The following is a 20,041-nucleotide window of genomic DNA, read 5'->3' as shown; positions in this document are numbered from 1 at the left end:
AGTGGCTTGCGGAGTACTGATGTAGATAAGTATTTTGATTGAAAAGTTCCTGCAAATAGAACACAGCACGTCATTCTTATCTGAGAGAACCGTTCAACTTAACAGCCGGTCCTTGAACAACGAGCGCTTTTTCATTTATCCTGAATCTGCAACACACGTTGTGTCTGTCACATCTTTCGTCAGGCTGTCGATCAGCGTGTCGAGTGCTCGACGTGGGAGCACTGTACCTTTGCTAGTGCGAGAATGCAGTGGTCTCTTCTGAGACGCCTTAGTCAGCCAAAAGGAACGCAAGATGGTACATTCGTTTGTTTAGATCACTTCAAGACACTCTTTTTCTACACTCCGCAACAGAATTAAAGCATCACTTTTTCGAAACCACTTAACTGTCTTCCTTTGCGAAGCGAGAGCTTGAAATTTGGCTCAAAGGTGCGTACGTCCTTCCTCTCTAATCGTGCAAAAGCGTGGCGCGTGACGTCCCATTGGCACAAAATTTCACAACTCTGTCCAACGACGCCGTCGATGTGTCAGACGATGGGAAAGTCGTCACACCTCCTCTTACCGACATTTCACGCCGTCTTTTAACACCTGAGCGATGGAGATCAGAACCCGACTTCCAGCGTTGAAATAAATCAGTTTTCTTGTTAGTAGCAGAGAAAAACCTTTCAGAGACTCCACCGCTCAGAAACGACATGAAAAGGCCTCAGAGGGCGGCGTGAAGGTCGTCAGTAAACCCTCGGATTGAAGACCACAACAACAAAACAGAGGCTTTGTAGAAATCATTACTATTTGGTAATCTGGCTTGTGGCATGTTTAGAATCCATACCTCTCCACGTTCCTCTTCATTATTTGGTACCCTACTTGCGGACTACTGCCGTCACCCAGCATCTGGTCTCATATTCTGCCCTCCCTTCTCCTCTCCGGAACAAAACTTTCAATGGCTCTACCACGGCTGTGCTATCCAGTTTAGCATCCTGTTCTTCACTGTCAGCAACACTCTACGAACTTCTGTAGCTCTTCTCATTACTTCATCACTCCTGACGTTTTCAGTCCAGCTGATCTTCTCCATTCTGCGTCAAATCCACACTTCATAATTTTCAATTCTCCTCTCGTTCTGTTTTCCGGTCGTTCACGTTTATGCTCCGTACGAGGCAACGCTCCGTACAAAGGCATTTCATTAGTCGCTTTCTTAATTTTGTGTTCAAACCAAAAGTTGAGATTATTTTGTCCTTTTGAAATGTCTCTTTCACTAGCGCCATCCTGACTTTGGTGTTCTATTCATGGTGGATATCTTTCCTGATTCACCTTCTCAAGTACTTAAGTGCTGTCACCTAAGTATAGTTTTGGGCCCTGTCTTATATGTTACTCTACTTTTTTTAAGACTATAACGAAACCTTCAAGTTTCTTTTTACTTAGTTTCATACCGTTTGCTAAACAGGCTTCATTCAGATTATTTAGCATTTGAATCAGTGTATGTTTATTCGTGAACAAATTGTATTGTACACTTAGAATGGAGTATGATTCAGAGAGGAAAGTGAAGACGATGAAAGAAAACTACTCTACGTTAAGTTAGCTGCTGGTGGCCAAATTTTTGGAATTATAAGATCATTACACTGCTGAGTGAACTCGAAATGTTGCCGGCTCTGTAACGTGTCCAATGTCGGTTTTGATGAGGGATGGTAATCTTCGTATCATCATCATCATCATTTTCTTAGGCCCTTTGTCCCACATCAACGCGGGGGCGGCCCTGTTACTATAGATTTGGCAATGTTAGTGTCAGAGGTTGGCTGGATGCCCTTCCTGTCGCCACCCCAGACACCCTGGGACGGAAATTATTGTACCCCAGCTGACTGCATCTAGTGTAAGCCATGAAATAGTGCGAACGTGTTCAAATGTCTGCTAGTCTTGTAACTGAGGCGGGACGTTGGGGCCAGCCCGGTATTCACCTAGTGGAATGTGGAAAACCGCCTAAAAACCACATCCAGGCTGGCCAGCACACCAGCCCTCGTAGGTAATCCGCTGGGCGGTTTCGATCCGGGGCCGGCGCGCCTACCGAAGTCCAGGAAGCAGCGCATTAGCGCTGTCGACTAACCTGGCGGTAATCTTCGTATAACTTTCCTAAAGATGTAGCTAGATACAATACACGGATGCCTATCTTGGTGCACTGTACAACATGAGTAGCCGCTAGAACGGCTTATTATGTGTGGAAAGTAAGCGTATTTTTTATATTTCTAGGTTAGGCAGAACTTCGAGATTCCTACACGGAAACTAGACATCTCGGAAATGCATAATTAAAATCGCTTAAAAATATGGAGACTGAGTATATTAAGACACTATTTGTTGACTGGCGAAGCTTCAGCAGCGAAGTATCAGGACTCATTTCTCTCCAAGACAGCACTCGACGCCATAATACTAGCAGATGAGAGTTTGTTGAAACTTGAGGTCAAAAATAAAGTATTTTTCTTCATGTGGAACATATATTGGAAAGCTCGGTTGGACTGCATAAAAGGTAGAGGAATTATCACAACAAAATCGAAACTTTATGTCAAGTGAGGTCCATCACGCCTCTGACTTTACAGCGTGATCATTTTGCATCGTGTTGGCTGTTATAAAATAAGTTGTCCTGATAACGTTAGTAAAGAGTTTATAAAGAGCAATATATATTTCTGTATGTATTAATACAGAATCCAATTAAATGAGGATCGAAAGCTACAAAAAGCGTACAAACTTCCATGGAACCATTACAACAAAAGAAATATTTCCATCAGCACCATATTAAGACACTGTAGTACACTAGTCTTACAAGAGGCCTTGCGTACCTCAGAAACGACTGTATCTAGGGCAAAGCGAAAATGAAGGAACTGAGAAACGAGAGAAAAATACTGAGGAGGCTCTATGGACCGTTTAAGAAAGACGGGATCAGGACAAGGAGCCCGACAAAAGAACTGTACAAACAGACACAGACGATTACAAGCAAGTTCAGGAAAAGAAGAGCACAATTCTATAGACACATACCTAGGATGAAGGAAAACAGACTGACCAAGAACGATTTAAGCATAGTGACGACGACTAATACAGTGAAAATGAACTGATAAAGAAAATCACGGAAGGCATACAAAATTAAACATCTTGGAAGAAGACATGTCAAACAGGAAAAATACAGGGAAAAATCCTGAAACAGAAATTTCAGCAAACTTCCAAAGAGAATAAAACCGAAAAGAAGGGGACAGAAGAAAGGAAGAAAAAGCACAGTGAATATATGAGAACTTTTTGGGCTTAAAAAAGAAAGAGAGAGAAAAAATGCCATGCAAATTGTGTTTTAGTTCTCTCCTCAAGCAGGAAATAAAGATAGTAATAATAATAATTATTATTACTATAATTATAATATAGGATCTGTGCTATGATTAAGTGATGTGGTCTGTTGTTATTCCATTTTGCTATTGAAATAAGCCAAAGTTTACTATGTAAGATGTGTATAATCTTGCACGTAATATCATAACCAGTCATACGCAGTTCCCTTGTATAATCTTGCGTAGAAACATTTTACTTTAGGAAACGTGCAGAATGGAAGATTTGTAAATGCTACATGTACTTTTAACATGAACCCACTAATAGGTATTTATGTCAGTATTGCCGAACTTCTTTTGAAATACCAGATTCTCTTCGGCGTAAAGGAAATTTGTAACTGTTTCTAAATTTTAAATTAAGAAAATATTACCACTCAAAAATATTGTTTTGTCAGCATTCAAAATTCTGCATGTAAATATATCTGAATTTCAGTGTCACCATCATGTCGCCATAATTTTTGTGTGTCCTCGTATACTTTCTCAACCAAATATGTTAGTTAATGAAATACCATGAATATAAACTTTGGTTTCTAGTAAAGCCTTAACGGGTTTTCTATGGGAAAGTAAGCACTCAAAAATCTGCTGATTAAAACAGAACCTAGCCATTTTAATAGTACAGGGTGACAATTATTGAACTATATTCGAAAAAAACCTAAATTAGTTACAAAATACGGCGTTCACGGGCTTTATTCAACATGTAAACGTCACTACGGATATTCGGATGTAGGTTATGAGAAGTTAGATATACCTGCAGTCATTGGCGATGAAGTGGCGCAGACGAATAACAAAATTCTGCATTACCCGCTGAAGTGTCGGAACATAAATACTGTAGATGACCACCTGAATGACTTTTTTTCAGCTCAGCAATGGTTTTGGGGTTATTGCTGTACACCTAGTCTTTAATATAGCGCCACAAAAAGCAGTCACATATGTTCAGATCCGGATGATATGGTGGTCAATCGAGGCCCATATCAGTGGCCTCTGGGTATCCCATAGCCGGAATGCGGTCCCCAGAGTGCTCCTCCAGGGCGTCAGACACTCTCCGGCTTCGATGAGGTCGAAGCCCGGCTCGCATGAACCATATCTTGTCGAAATCAGGGTCACTTTGGATGATGACGAGGAGGTCCCATACTCCAAGGACGATGCGGGAGACCCGCACCGCTGACTAGGCAAGGTCCTAGCGGAGGTGGTTTGCCATTGCCTTCCTCCACCGTGGTTCAAATCATCTTCCGAAACCTTCACGTATCGTTCGTTGGTCTCCGTGCCATCAAGGAATATCCCACCATTTATTCCGTGACTGAACGCTGCGCACCATACAGTCAGCTGTTGAGTGTGAAGAGACTTCTCGATCACGAAATGCGCCAGTTTTGCTTATTGACGAATCCATCCAAATGAAAATTGGCTTGGTCGCTAAACCAAACCATGCTAATTCACATCATGCCCCGCGGCCAACCGTGCAATTTGAACGTCCTAAGACAATCCGTTCAGAAGTTATGACGATTTTATTTCATTTAGTTCAGTAATTGCCACCCTGTATATAGTTAACAATTAAACGAGGTAACTACATTTTCAGATATGCGTAGACGTTTATTATTACTCCTGTCTTCTGTGCCATTACTGAAAATGCAATTGATCTACATGTCGATATTTTGAAAAATCTTTCCTAGGCCAGACTTCAGAGTTAGTCTCCGTTCAGTTTTCAATAACAGACGTTCCGTAAAGCCAGTCAAGTCAGGTTTTAGTCTTGTACACTTTATAAACATATAACAATATTGAGAAAGTTCATGTAGGATTTCTGTCTGGAATAAAAGACGAATGTCGAAACTGGCAATGTTATTTGGATGACAGTTTCAAGATTGGTATCGAATTCAGTTACGCAGGGTCCGCGACCAGAAGTAGATATATTCAACGTCGCCAACGAGAATGCTGTATATAAACCCATAGAAATTATTCAGATAAGTAAAATTTCATAAAATTGCTTCTGTTAATTTTTACGAAAACAATGAAAAATCAATTTAGATCTCTACTAGCTAACGTGTGCACTTGGTGGAATAGAGACGAATGTAGTTACTAACTGAACTCATATGGACAGGAATAATCAGCGATTCAAACACAGCGATCGTAGAGGCGTTCAAAGACAGACTAACTTCAGTAATCCGGGTTTCATTTCATCATGAAATAGTAATTTGTGGTAACTTCAATTTGCTCTGTATGAACAGGAGAAGCATTCCACACGTTCTCAAGCGTGAAATAAAATATTCTTGTGAATTACTGCTGAACACATTGTGACACTGCACTCCCTTTCTCTATCGCCAGACATCAGCAAAAAACCTTCTGAGTGCGTTAGCATCTATAGAATAAATGACTGGGGTAAGGAGTGGACCCTTATTCTATGACAGAGCACAACGGTGTTTAGCTGTACAGAAATTGTTTTTAATTCCGGATTATTGTCAAAGAAATACACGAATTTACATATGTTGTAACATGACAATAGGACACTTGACAAGATTACGCATTTTGTCCTGTTTAATAGAAATAACTCAAAACACAACAATATCAAATTTTAGCCAGAAGGTTCTTAACAAAATTGTTATTTCTACTACATCGTGAAGTTGGTCAATATTACAACAAATGATCTAATTCGGGTTCTAAGTTTGGTACTATTTACGAAGACAATCATGTCTATGGAAGATGGTAAGTTTTTGTGACAAGCTGAGCAAAAGATTACTCAAGGTTGCTCGAGTTCACAGTCGATGCAAGCTGATGAACCAACAAGTTCATGGCTCTGCTCGCGGTATTTACCTTAGCTGCGATGGGCTGTCAGCTGCATGGCTGCTCTCGTCCTCTGAAAGTCCTACAAAAGCTAATCAGAGCCTTTGCTGATTTTATCAGCAGAAACTCTCCTATGTTTCTCGTTAGATGAGAAAACATGCACTCATCCCTAGTCTTGAAATATAGCGATATGCAAGTGCATGGATGGAGCAGCACGCATATTACAATGCCCTCTCAGTTCTCGCAAGAAAAATTAACCATGTGGCTGTTTCTTTTTTCCGCTATTGGAGCTCAACGACGCTATAGCTAATATCTAGCTGAATTTCAGCCGAAGTGATCGCAGTGTTCACTCAAAATTCCTCCTTTGTGTCATACAGAGCATGAGGCGCCCTGTTCTGCACTTTATGCTGGTTCCGATGAGAGTCCTCGAAATTTTCGGTCTTGTGGCTCTCGTAGCAAAACTGTCCCCCCTTGGATCCTTTCACGCTCCACATCATGGCTTGTTCCGACCAACAGGAGCATTCCTTTTATTTTTTATAAACTATTTCTGCCAATCCCAAAGGGCCTACCATCAAACTGCGTCGAGATTAACTCCTTCCTACTTCCTGTCAACCAGTTAGACATTTCGTGCCGGGTCCAGGAGTCTGAAAGTTACATACGCACATCATGAGTATACCGCGCACATCTCAAGTAATCGACAGTGTCGTACTTGGCCTGTGATGTCACCCCTCGCATCTGCTCCCAAACGAAACGTTTCCTTCAGCAGCTTGTTTCACCTCTTGCTTGTTGACATGCAGGATTTAGATTCAGTGTGTTAATACCGTCGACTGAGTGTTATCTCTTTGCATTGCATACTGTCCATTTTAATAGGCAAATGTGCTCATTTTCACTAAAGTACCGGGTGATCAAAAAGTCAGCATACATTTGAAAACTGAATAAATCACGGAATAATGTAGATAGAGAGGTACAAATTGACACACGTGCTTCGAATGACATGGAGTTTTATTAGAACGAAAAAAATACAAAGTTCAAAAAATGTCCGACAGATAGCGCTTCATCTGATCAGAACAGCAATAATTAGCATAACAAAGTGAGACAAAGCAAAGATGATGTTTTTTACAGGAAATGCTAAATATGTCCACCATTATTCCTCAACAATAGCTGCAGTCGAGGAATAATGTTGTGAACAGCACTGTAAAGCATGTCCGGAGTTACGGTGAAGCATTGGCGTCGGATGTTGTCTTTCAGCATCCCTAGAGATGTCGGTCGATCACGATACACTTGCGACTTCAGGTAACTCCAATGCCAATAATCGCACGGAGTAAGGTCTGGGGACCTGGGAGGTCAAGCATGACGAAAGTGGCAGCTGAGCACACGATCATCACCAAAACGACGGGCGCAAGCGTCTAGCAATATGGGGTGGAGCGCCATCCTGCATAAACATCGTTCGTTCCAGCAGGTGTTTATCAGCCAGGCTGGGGATGATGCGATTATGTAACATATCGGCGTAACTCTCACCCGTCACGGTACCAGTTACAAAACCAGAATCATGCATTTCCACGAAGAAAAAAGGACCGATGACGGTAGACGTGGTTAATCCAACCTATACCGTGACTTTCTCGTCGTGCAATGGAGTTTCCACGACAGTTCTAGCATTTTAGGTAGCCAAAATTCTGCAGTTGTGGGCGTTGACAGACCCTCGGAGCGTGAAATGAGCTTCGTCGGCCACAACACGTTACTCAACCAGTCGTAATCTTCCGCCACCTTTTGAAACGCCCACACCGCAAATGCCCTCCGCTTCACTACATCGCCAGGTAACAGTTCATGATGCCGATGGATTTTGTACGGATAGCATCGGAGGGTACGCCTAAGTGCCAACCAAACAGTAGTGTATGGAATGCCGGTGCGATGTGCGACTGCACGAACGCTGACTTCCCCATGCATAGACGAACCCGCTACAATCTCCATTTCTTCCTGAACTGTCTCAGCAGCATTACGCCTTGTGCTCGGTCGGCCACTATGGGGTCTATCGTCTGAACAACCCGTGGCTTCGAACTTCGAAATCATTCTCGCCACAGCTGCATTTGCCAACGGACCTTTATCCGTTCGAATCCCCTTCCTATGGCGATAGGATCGCAACGCTGAACTAGCACATTCTCCATTCTGATAATACAGCTTCACTAAAAGCGCCTTTTCAGGTAACGTCAACATGCTGCGACTGCTGGCGCATCTGATTCTCTCTCTCATTACAGCTCCTTTTATACACGATTGTCATGCGCAGTTACTGACGTTTTGCTGTCCAGCGCCATATGTCGGACATTTTGTGAACTTTGTTTTTTTTTGTTTGTTTAATAAAACCCCATGTCATTCCAAGCATGTGTGTCAATTTTTACCTTTCTATCTACATTATTCCGTGGTTTATTAAGTTTTCAAATTTATACTGACTTTTTGATCACCCGGTATGTCAGCTGACATATTCACCTTCCTGTTACGATGAATAAAAACTCTCATGTAAGGTGCAAAATTGACATTCATTTAGTCTGCCACCTTACAACGTCATCAGATAACTACACTGAAAAATTGGTACAAAAACCCACAGGTCAAAGTACTCTTCTAGACCCAGCTGCAAACAGATACGATCTTTTCTAGATGACCACCAAGGAGAATGGGATTAACGAATGCGATTCTATTACAGGAGCGACAGGCTAGAGACAAAATGGTTTATAAAGATTTCTCGTAGGTGATCATCGACAGCTCTAATAAATTATCTGAATTTCGTGAAGCACACCTAGTCAGTAGTCCGGCATCATGGTGCATCAGTCTAGTGTGAGACAAAATGAGGAAATTCTCTTCAAACTCGACAAACCCAACAGGGATGTGGCTGATCGCTATCGACAAAAAATTATGTAAAATGATGAAACATGACAAACGCCCCACCATGTGCAGTGGCACTGTTCGGGGAATTTTGTGACAACCATTTCTACATCACGCCACAAATGATTATTTATTAAACACGGCAGAGAAAACTTAAAAACAAATATACCGGAAAATCCTTGAATTGTAGAGATGTAAAATTAACGAACGTATCCAAACATTCCATCGATTCTTGTGTGTTGAAAACGCATTGGCACATGAGGATACTGGACCAGGCATTATTGCACGTACTCCATAAGGGGAATGAACAATGGTTCTGTAAAACAGTTAACACTGCTCAATACAAAAAGGGCATCAAGCTAGTCATCACATGGATACGTTGCGTAGTTAGCCCCTTTTATTAAATCGAGAACCACTCATGCAGAGAGTAGTAATTCGTGGCTGCAAATGAGCCCATAGCGCTGCTGATTACAAATCAGACTACATACAAATATCAGTGGAAGACGTGTGTGTTCAGGATCCTATGGGATAACGTAAGATCAAACATTGTCGCATTCCTATAGGAAAATGCGTTTCTGTTATGGCACAGAGTAATATGGGTTCCTACTTATAAATTTTTTTAATGGAGTTCTGCTACCGTGACAGAAGGTAGACTGGTTACGCCGTGATTAACGATCGACCACGAAGCACGGTGATGCAAGACAGACAGGCAGCACAGTCTGCAAATCTGGAGTAGCTGAGAGAGAGAGAGAGTGCACACGCTGAGGGAAAACAGAAAAGGACAACGATTAAGCGAAATAGCACCCACGCTCGTTTGCCATGCAGGATGCCACAATAAGCAATAGACACGGCTAGGGAAAACACTCACAGACGAATTTAACTAGCCGCTGAGAAAGAATTAAAGCAAGAGTAGCAGAATAACGAGGCCACATGCGGTCATCACTAGTGAAGCGCACGTCACAGAACTACGAAGAGCTCCTTAATCACCAGAACCCCAGCTTCAAGTAGGGGAGAACGGTTCAGGTCAATGGGAACGATGGAGTCCGTGTCGAAGATGTTCCTTTCCACGACCATGTGATTTTAGTAAGTCTTGTCTCAGATCAACCACCGCAGTACCAGCCAGCCGTATAGTGCCACAGGGCTGAAGTCCACTGAAGAACTTCATGCTGTGCGACACCAACCACGGCTGATGGGAGAGCTGATGAACTACCAGCAGCAGTGCAGTACCAGGTGCTGTACTCTCTGAGTGTGGGACGGAAGACGACGAGCAGGGTTGTCGGCGGACCACCGTCCGGTAGGCCTAAGCGGATCCGGGTGTGGAGACTACCAGGCCGTCAGTACCAAGTTCAAAACCTACCGCCTACACCACACCGCAGATGGGGTGGTCCAAGGAAGAAAAGGCACGGAGTGCGGTCGAGTACAATTCCGCGGTCGGTAGCATACGTGCTGTACCAGGTTGGACTAAGCATCCATGTCGACGCAAGAAGAACGACGTCTGGCTGTGACGCAGTCGCCAGGATTTGCGCAGCGTCTGGCACCGAGAGTGTGTCTGTGACCAGGGCAAGAGGCAACTACGGCCAACAGTGCACCACGCTTTGCGAAGTTGTCAAAATAAGCGATTACTGACGTTGTGCAGAGGCATCATCCGCTCGGCACCTCCCTAAATTGGCGCCAGAAGTGTCGACATCGCCATTTTCATCTGGAGGTTGGGCATCGGAGATGCTCCGCCTCAATGCTTGCAGTAGATTGCTGTAGCGAGAATTCAGACTTCGCAACAGCAACTGTAATGTGGTGAGAATCATAAAAACATTTTTCCTGTTCTGGTGGCTATGTCACGGGTTGAATTTGTAGACTGCATATGTTGCCGTCATTATTTTAGTAATATATGGATATGGGTTGGAGAAAATAGTAATTCTAGGTAATAGTATCAGTAAGTTGTGTTCATTAGCATGTGTCAAGATGGTTTAAGCTATATGAATTATTGTGTCAGTGACTGGGTCACGAGTAAGCGTTAGCATTAAGGTGTGCAAGGAGTTTGATCAAGGTTGGTTCAAGCGTCGGGCGGACCGCAATTCATTGTCATTTAGGTATTATAGTATTAAGTTTTGTTGTCTGTTCTGGTGTAGTGTCACATGTATCTGTTATGCATTGTGGTTTAGAAGATAATAGTTAATTGCTCAAAAATGCCAGATATAATGTCGGTTTCTACCAGTGAGGCAATAGCCGAATTAACAGATCATGTATCACATTTGCTAGAAGAGAATGCACAGCAGAGAGAGCGTCATTACGAATTAATGGCCCAGTTAGAGGCTTTGTGAGCGCCACAAAATTCGTAACCGGGTTCAAATGAAATAAAATCTGTGTCACTTTGCAGTAGGTTATTTTGTAGCTCACTTGATTACAGCTTTTTCTCTGAAGATAACTGAGGATGTCATGGTATTTTTTAGTGATGTCGTGGCCACAGCCAGAATGGTTCGGTAATCATCATTGTAATGATTCTGATTATAGTATCCTGGATACTCTGTAAAAGAGGGTTTTGCAAATGTTTCACTTCCTCCCGAGAAGTAGTACCACCCCCACAAACTGAAGGTGAATATCACACCTGAAACTACCTGCCAACCTTGGTGCATGCGATCAGGCATGACCCCCCCCCCCCCTTTGAATTAAGTTGTAGTCTAGGTGTCAGGTGAATGAACTAATTTTGTAATGGATTTGTATTTCTATGTAAAGTCTATGGAATCACAATTTAACTGTCGAGTCTTAACCCTCATGTAAGTCATTTTGTTTTCTCTTTAAATTTTTGTCATTTTTTAATGTTCTCATTCACCCACTTGGGCAATTACCATTGTAATCCTAGATTTAAGAACTCAAAGTAATGTTACGGGGAAAAACCCCCTTGTGACTGTTAGGCCTGGGAGCATTCTCTCACCCCCACGAGGGTGGAGTGTTTCAGTGTGCTGTGCTCCGGTGACCCTCATCATCGCCTGGGTACCCACCACCATTGATGCCGCCGACACACACTCACAGCATGGCGCCGGCCCACTGCCGTCGCACCAACTTCACAAGTTTGTTATTCAAGAGCCTTCCTTCAGGCCATTTTGTAACTTTTGCACATATTGATATCACTATGTTATGGATGTTAATTTCTGGGACCTTTCATAATGATCATATATTTTTTTAAGTGGAATAATCAATTAGAATAAGCTCATTCATTTTCATCCAGAGAGCCTTCTCCGGAAGGGGAAAGGATGTGCAGGGAGGAAACCCCCTAAGAGGAATCATTGCCGACAAAATTTTATTAAATAAATTTTTCATGCATAATGTTCGGCCGTAGCCGACTTGGGCATACTGTGGTGGAAGGTGCTGGCCGGAAGACCATGGTCGGCACATTCCTGCCACGTGCTCCTCGGTCAGTCTCAAGTCCCACGGGTTGGTTGCGCTGACGGGGGTACGCTACTAGCAAGGCGCGTTGGCGGAATCAATCCTCCAATCAGAGACTAATCGTGTGATCACGTGGGGACGCGGCCGGGAGCGGCGAGGGCGGCTTGGAAACAGCTCCGCGCTCTCTTAGCTTCAGACCTCGGCCCCGAGTAGTCGCTCCTCTAGCCTCTGCCTCTCTGATGAGCAGACGGCAACCCGTCTTGGGGCTGCTCAGCCCTACGCAGGCACCAATGTATCATGGTTACAGGAATAAACCGGGTCCATTCTACTTTATTACTTTTCATTTTACAACGCCCTCCGCTCCTGACCTCTATCCTGACGACCATGTAATTGGTCAGATGAATTTACGCCTTGTGGGTGAAGCGAAGATGTACGCATGTGTCATGATACGCTTGGTAAAGCAACTTCATTTAAGCAGTTCGCTGAAGGTTTGTGGCAGAGGTACCGTAAACAGAATAGAGCTAGGTTTTTTGAGAACAATTGAGTGGGTTAACTCAGAAAGCAAATGAGACAGTGGTAAATTTTTCGGACCGAATACGTAGGGTGAACGCTCAGACATGAATTAACGGGAAATCCAGACGCTTATCGTGTCATCCTGCTGCAATCTGAGAACAGGGCTTTAGATGTGATTTTGAGGGGTATTCCTGCGAGATTTTCACGACGAATTAGAATGCTGCAGCATTGCGAAGTAGATAGTGGGACGTGAGTATGTACAGAGATTTAGTTGTTTATTACAGAGGAAACTTGCTATTGTTGTGGAAACAAGGGACATGTCAGAGCACAATGCAGTCAGGTACAATGTTACGTGTGTGAGCATTTTGGCCATAAAGCAAATGAATGCAGGAGTAGAAAGTGGAATGGCTGAAACAAAAGGCAGGACGCGTTAAACCGCAAAGGGAATGTTTCGTCCGTCGTAAAGCATCCTCAGTAAATAGGAACACAGAGAATCTAAGGGAGACGTGGATTGTTGTTTGACGAGCATTATAAATAATTAGAAATATAATGCCGATACAGGCACAAATATTTCTGTGGTTAATCTAGATCTCATGGGTAGGAGAAGATTGGCGACTCCAAGGTATAATTTACATGGAGTAGGAGACAATGATGTGGTGTCATTAAGGACAACATACCTCGTTTTTCATATTGGAAATACGGAATTCTGTGAGCAATTGGAAGTATTGCCGTCTGTGGGACGAGGTTATTCTGTGATATTTGGACTTGACTTTCTGGATACGCATCACGCTAAAATTAACTTGGTGGAAACTTGCATCCAATGGGTACGACTGCTGTGAATATTACAATGTCGCAAGGTGCACCGTTAGCTGAGGTGTTACCAAATGAACTGCGTACACATGAATTAAGGACTGTTACGCACGACAAAGTACCTACTGGTACAGGGAAGCTATTTTGGGTATCGGTAGACACAGGTGTTCCACAAGCCACTGCAGAACAGTGAGACATTGGATTAAATGCATTGTTATATAAGAAGGAGTCTTGCACGCACATCAGATGTTAATGGGGAACTAATGTTTCCAGTTAGCATGGATTATTTCGGGGCAGATGAAGTGGATCTCCCGAAGGGTCACTTGTAGCGAACTTAGAGGTATTCTGCGAAGAGGATATTGATGGATCACGCAGTGTTTGTGGCAGCAAACAATCCGTTAATGCAGAAGTACTACGGAACAAGATCATTCGCTTGTAGGATGCAGAACAGGAAGGCATGGAAGCTTTATTGTTGCAGCATACAGATTTATTTGATTCGTATAGTCCACTACCAGTTACACCGATCACACAGCATCGTGTACCGACAGGGCACAATTCGCCAGTGTATAAGAAGCCATTTAGGATTGTAAAGCATCTACAACCACTAGTAGACGAGTTCATTGACCAGCAACTGTGTGAAGGTACAACATAACATGGTGATAGTGCTTGATGCAGCAATATTGTCGTGGTCCCCTAAAAATCAGTTGATGGTACATAAAAATATAGATTTTGTTGCTACTATCAGTTTTTGAATGCACGAACTACAACGGATGCACATCCAATTCCTAACATTACGGATACGTTAGACAACCTAGAAATTTTAACTACTTTTCAACATTATATTTTAGAAGCGGTTACCACCAAATAGAAGTTTTTCTGGATGATAGACATAAGATTGCATTCACAACCAATTCTGGAAATTACCAATATCAGAGAACGCCGTTTGGTTTGAAGAATTCACCTACTATTTTTCAAAGGTTGCTGGATGGCGTCCTTCGTTGTTTAAAACCCAAAATTTGTTTGGTCTACCTTGATGATGAAATAGTACATTCAAAAACAATGGAGGAATACATTAAAAGTTTAAATGAAGTGTTTAGTAGATTACCGAGCAATACATATTACTTTAAGTGTAGAGAAATGTCATTTTGCACAAGCACAAGTAACGTATCTAGGTCATATCATTACAACAGATGGAATCAAAACAAATCCTAGACTTACATCAGCCATACATGATTTTCCAGCGCCAAAGACTACTAAGGAATTGCAATCTTATTTTGGTTTACGTAATTACTACCTTAAATTTGTAAAGGGTTTTCTGAAGTTGTACGACGATTAACCAGGTTGCTTAAGAAAGGAGTTGGTTTCCAAAGGTCACCACAGTATCAAGAGGCTTTCGAGGAACTTAAGAAAATTTTAGTGTCAGATCCTGTGTTAGTGTTTCTTGATTTTGAACTTGAATTCATATTGGCATGTGATGCATCTAATATCGTGTTGGGTTGTGTATTAAGTCAAAATGTAGATGGAAATGAACACCCAGTGGCGTATGCCTCAAGGCATTTAAATAAAACAGATTTAAATTATTCCACGACACAGAAGGAAAAGCTAGCTGTCATGTAGAGAATTTCATACTTTCGTTGCTATTTGTATGGTCGGAAATTCAAAGTCGTTATCGACCATGCTTCTCTCAGTTGGTTACTAGGGTTAAAGGATCCATCAAGTGAACTGACGAGATGGGCACTGAGATTAAGTGAATTCGTTTATGAAGTGATTCATAAATCGGGAGCTTCAAATAAAAATGCTTAAGTGTTAAGCAGAAAAGCTGCAGCTTTACAAGTAGTAGGTTCTGATCGGACAGACTGGATAAAGGCACAACTAGCTGACAGAGAGTGCGCATTGTTTCACGCACATCCACAGTTTGAAATACGAGAAGGTTTGCTATGCAGAACTACAAAGTGCAGACCACTCATTGTCGTTCCTGCAGCACTAAGACAGAAAGTGTTACGTCAGGCTCATGACCATGTTTTATCAGGTCACAGATGTAAACGTATAACATATCGACGTGTAGTTGAAAGATTCTGGTGGAAGACACGTCGCAATGGTATAGCGCAATACGTAAAAAACTATGTTCTGTGCGTGCAACGGTCGGATTTAAGTTATTAAAAGATTGAGTTACGACTGCCTGAAGCAGATAGACCATTTTCTTTCTTAGGAATAGACGTTCTGGGACCTTTTAACAAAATACCTGCTGGGAACAAATATGTTTCAACAATTTTGGACCATTTCTAACGCTATTTGGTTATGGCAGCTATTCCTGTTCAGAAGACTAGTACAGTAGCACAAGAAATTGTGAACAATTGGCTATTGAAGTACAGTATACCTGAAACTATTATTAGAGATGAGGGAAAATTTTTTGTATCTGAACTACTGAAACATCTGTGTCAGTTATTACAAATTAAGAAGATACATACCAGTCCATTCAACCCTCAAGCAAACGGGCAAACTGAACGAGTTCACCATACGTTATCTAAGATGTTGGGCCACTACGTTGACTCACAGCATTTAAATTGGGATGTCTATTTGAACCTAGTCGTCTGTGCCCACAATGCAAAAGTTCATTCTGGAATGGGTGTATCACCATACGAAATTGTATAAGGTAGAAAAATGCCATCATCTTTCGATGTGCTCCAACATAAATTGGGTCCACGAGGTGAACCAGTGGAAGAATTTGCAATAAAGTTAAAAGAAATTTGGAAAATGGTGGAACGTCCCAATACACAAGCGTTAGAAAAACAAGAGCGTATTGGACAAAGAGCAAGCAAACTACAACAGCATAGAATAGGAAAATGGGTATTGTTAACTAATCCTTATACTACGATAGACAAAACTAAGACATTTTTGACTAAGTATTGAGGACCGTACCAAGTTGTTGAAATGACGTCACTGGTCAACATAAAGTTGCAGTTAGCAACAAGGACTTCGATAGTGCATGTCTGTTGAGTCAAACCATTTAAGGGCGTAGCTGATGCATTGCCGCAAATCTCTTCAACCAATCCCAAAAGATCAGAAGGACGAAAGAAGCAATTACCGAAGAAGGATATACCTTATTCACCTAGATCTAGGAGTAAGTAAAGTAGGATTCTCCAGTGTACGCCAAGTATAATGCACGTTGTTATTACGTTAGTATCATTTTTCTCTTTTATTATACTATTTTGTCTTTAGTTAGTTCTTTAAAGGAGGGAGGGGAGTGATGACGTTTACCTTTCTCTCAGGTTACGTGCCTAGATGCCAGCCAGAAAAATTCTTCTGTGTGTAGCACTGCTATACTCGTATTGTTGCAAAGAAGATATAATGCGGAATCAACCACTGCAATATGGCATCCCGTTCGCTAGAAAAGCAAATGTCCTACTAACAAGCCATAGTTGGATAAATGAGTTTTAATTTGATGTTTGGGAAGTGAGAAATGAAATAAGAATACTACAAAACACGTTAGTAGCATTACAGAAAAAGGTGGATAGAGGAGGACTGTTTGAGGCTATGAAAATTGAGTACCAGAGTTGAAAGTCTCGGATGAAAAACTGAGGTCTCAGTTGCAACAGGTAGCCAGAATTGTACCGCGAGCATCAGTACGAAGGAAGCAAGGTTGGTTGGATGCAGTAGGAAAGCTATTAAAAACGGTATTCGGGACAACAGATAATGAGGATATTCAGAACGTCCACAATAAGATACCGAGTGTGCAACAACTAGAGGAGGATACAAGAACAAAAGTGTAATAATGGCACACGATACAAATAGAGAATATGGAGCAAGGATTATACAATGAGATTATAACAGTAAGAAATTTAACACTGGAATTAGAGCAGTATGCACGTCGAACCAGAGATGTTTTGAATAGAGATTTAGAGAAGATTCAAACTCATTTGAGTAGTTTAGATGGTAAAATGCTAGTAGCCGCATCACTACGCACTCTAGCGAACATATTAGACGACGCAAGAATAGAGGTGGAGACATTACATGAGGCAATACGACCATGCTACTCATGAGCAGTTGACTTTAACATTAGTAAGCCCGCAGCAAATTCTTGTATCATTACAACAAGTACAAAAAGACTTTCCCGATTCGTTGCAGAATATCGTACCAATAACAAGATTATTTCACCGTATATTTGTTCTGGAAGTAACTATGCATCAAGCTAGGATACATGTTAGAATTAAATTTCCAATAGTAGGAATGAATGCACAATACGAATGTTACACGGTATATCGATATCCAATAAAGTGGAGTACCATTAAAAAACGGATACAGTTACAAACACGAGAAATATTATTAGTTTCTAGGAAAAGACATTCTCATGTTGTCATGTCCGTAGCGGACTTCAACGACTGCGTTCAGGAAAGAATTATTACTTGTCCAGCAAGGACGATAAAAATCAACAAAAAGTTATGTGAAATGCATTTGTTTTTAGGGAAGCTAGAAGCGACAGAGTGTGAGAAAAAGTTGTAGCACCACAAACGGAATTCCAGAGAATCTGAGAAAACTGACTTTATTCTATGTTTACGTCAGAAACAGTAATCATTACTTGTTATGAAAATGGAAAACTTACAGGAATTATGCAATTAGAATTACAAGGTAACGGATTGCTAATAAATGGGACTAGATGCGATATAGCAAAAAGACAGTTTCACCTTTCATCTACCATTACGGGTACAACACTAATTAACGTGTCCAGACCAATGTTGTACTGGCCAGAGAAACCTCCACGCATTCTGTCCCACCAAAACCTAACTTTTATCAACAACACGTTGGATTCAGCTTTATTACAGTCACAGACAACTTGATAAATTCCGAAAACCAACAAATTTCAGTAAATCAAATACTGCAGCATGTCAAACGGTATCATGAAAGGCGCAGGCAGAGGACAATTATTTACAGTTTGCCAACCATGAGCGTAATATTGGTTCTGATATTTATTTGTTCAATCTACTTCCGTCTGAAACGTAAGATGGTACATTCAAGTGAAATAGCAAACCACCAAATGCCAGTAAATTGGGTACAACCTAGTCATAAGATGGAAGCAGAAAACACAACACTGTAATTAGATAAGCATATCAGAATCAACTAAGATTCAGTATTTCATTGTAATATAGCACAAGGACAAATGTAAATTAATGATTAAGAATTTGTAGGCTAACTAAGAACAAGTGAAGCTGAAAATTCTGGACGAATTTTAACAAAGGGGAGGGATATGTTACGGCACAGAGCAGTACGCGTTCCAAGTTATGAAATTTTTTAACGAAGTTCTACTACCTTCAAGCAAAATAGTCTAGTTACACCACGATTAGGACCAGCAAGCACGGTGAGGCAAGACAGACGGGCAGCACAGTCTGCAATTCTACAGTAGCTGAGCGAGAGAGGGCACACGCAGCGGGAAAACAGAAAGGGACAGTGATTAAGCACGCACGCTTGTCTGATCAGCGGGATGCCGAAAGAAGCAATAGACATGGCTAGGGAAAACACTCATGAACCAATTTCACTAACTGCTGAGAGAAAATTAAAGAAGGGGTAGCAGAATAACGAGGCCACATGCGGTCATCGCTAGTGAACCGCGCGTCACAGAACTACGAAGAGCTCTTTAAATACTTAAGCCCCAGCTCCAAGTAGGGGAGAATACGGACAAAAGACATAAAGCCAGCGTTCGTACCCCGCAGAATCTTGCTCAAAGACTTGTAAACAGAGAGAAAGCAGCTTGTGAAAAATACGACGCTACTGTCGTATATTGCATCAGTTGCGACAATTCTCCTGCCAGGTATGTGGGACAGACAGGCAGAGGATTTCGTATTAGGTACCAAGAACACCAGAGTTTGAGAAATTTGAAGTCTACTTTAAGTAGCAACTTATGGGATTCTGGCCATTACATAAGAAGTGTAGCCAATAATTTAAAAGTCCTACAGATCTTAGCCATTCTGGAAGAGATTGAAATTACGCGGAGTCTAAAGCTATAAACACTACACACCTTTAACAGTCAGGTGGAGTTAAGACATTACAATATACTGTCGAACTTTGATTGCCTTTCAAGGACATAATGTTATAGCTGTCCGACTCCTCAGTTATTGATACCGGACTTGTTGTTGTATGCTCTTGTGGCTGGTATATTTGGTTTTAATGATTTTTACATTGCAAGTTTTATAGGTTACACGGTTATGCTGTGTAACGGGGGCCTCAGTCATTCCCACGATATCTGAATACATGCGAAAATGTTTGTAGCTTGCCTCACTGTGTCCATGGTAGCGCTATGCTCTCCGTGTTACACATGAACACATTGACTGTCAGTGTACTCCTGTACGACGAGG

The sequence above is a fragment of the Schistocerca cancellata genome, chromosome 7, assembly GCF_023864275.1.
Source record: "Schistocerca cancellata isolate TAMUIC-IGC-003103 chromosome 7, iqSchCanc2.1, whole genome shotgun sequence".
Classification (NCBI taxonomy): Eukaryota; Metazoa; Arthropoda; class Insecta; order Orthoptera; family Acrididae; genus Schistocerca; species Schistocerca cancellata.
Note: the sequence above shows the minus strand (reverse complement) of the source record.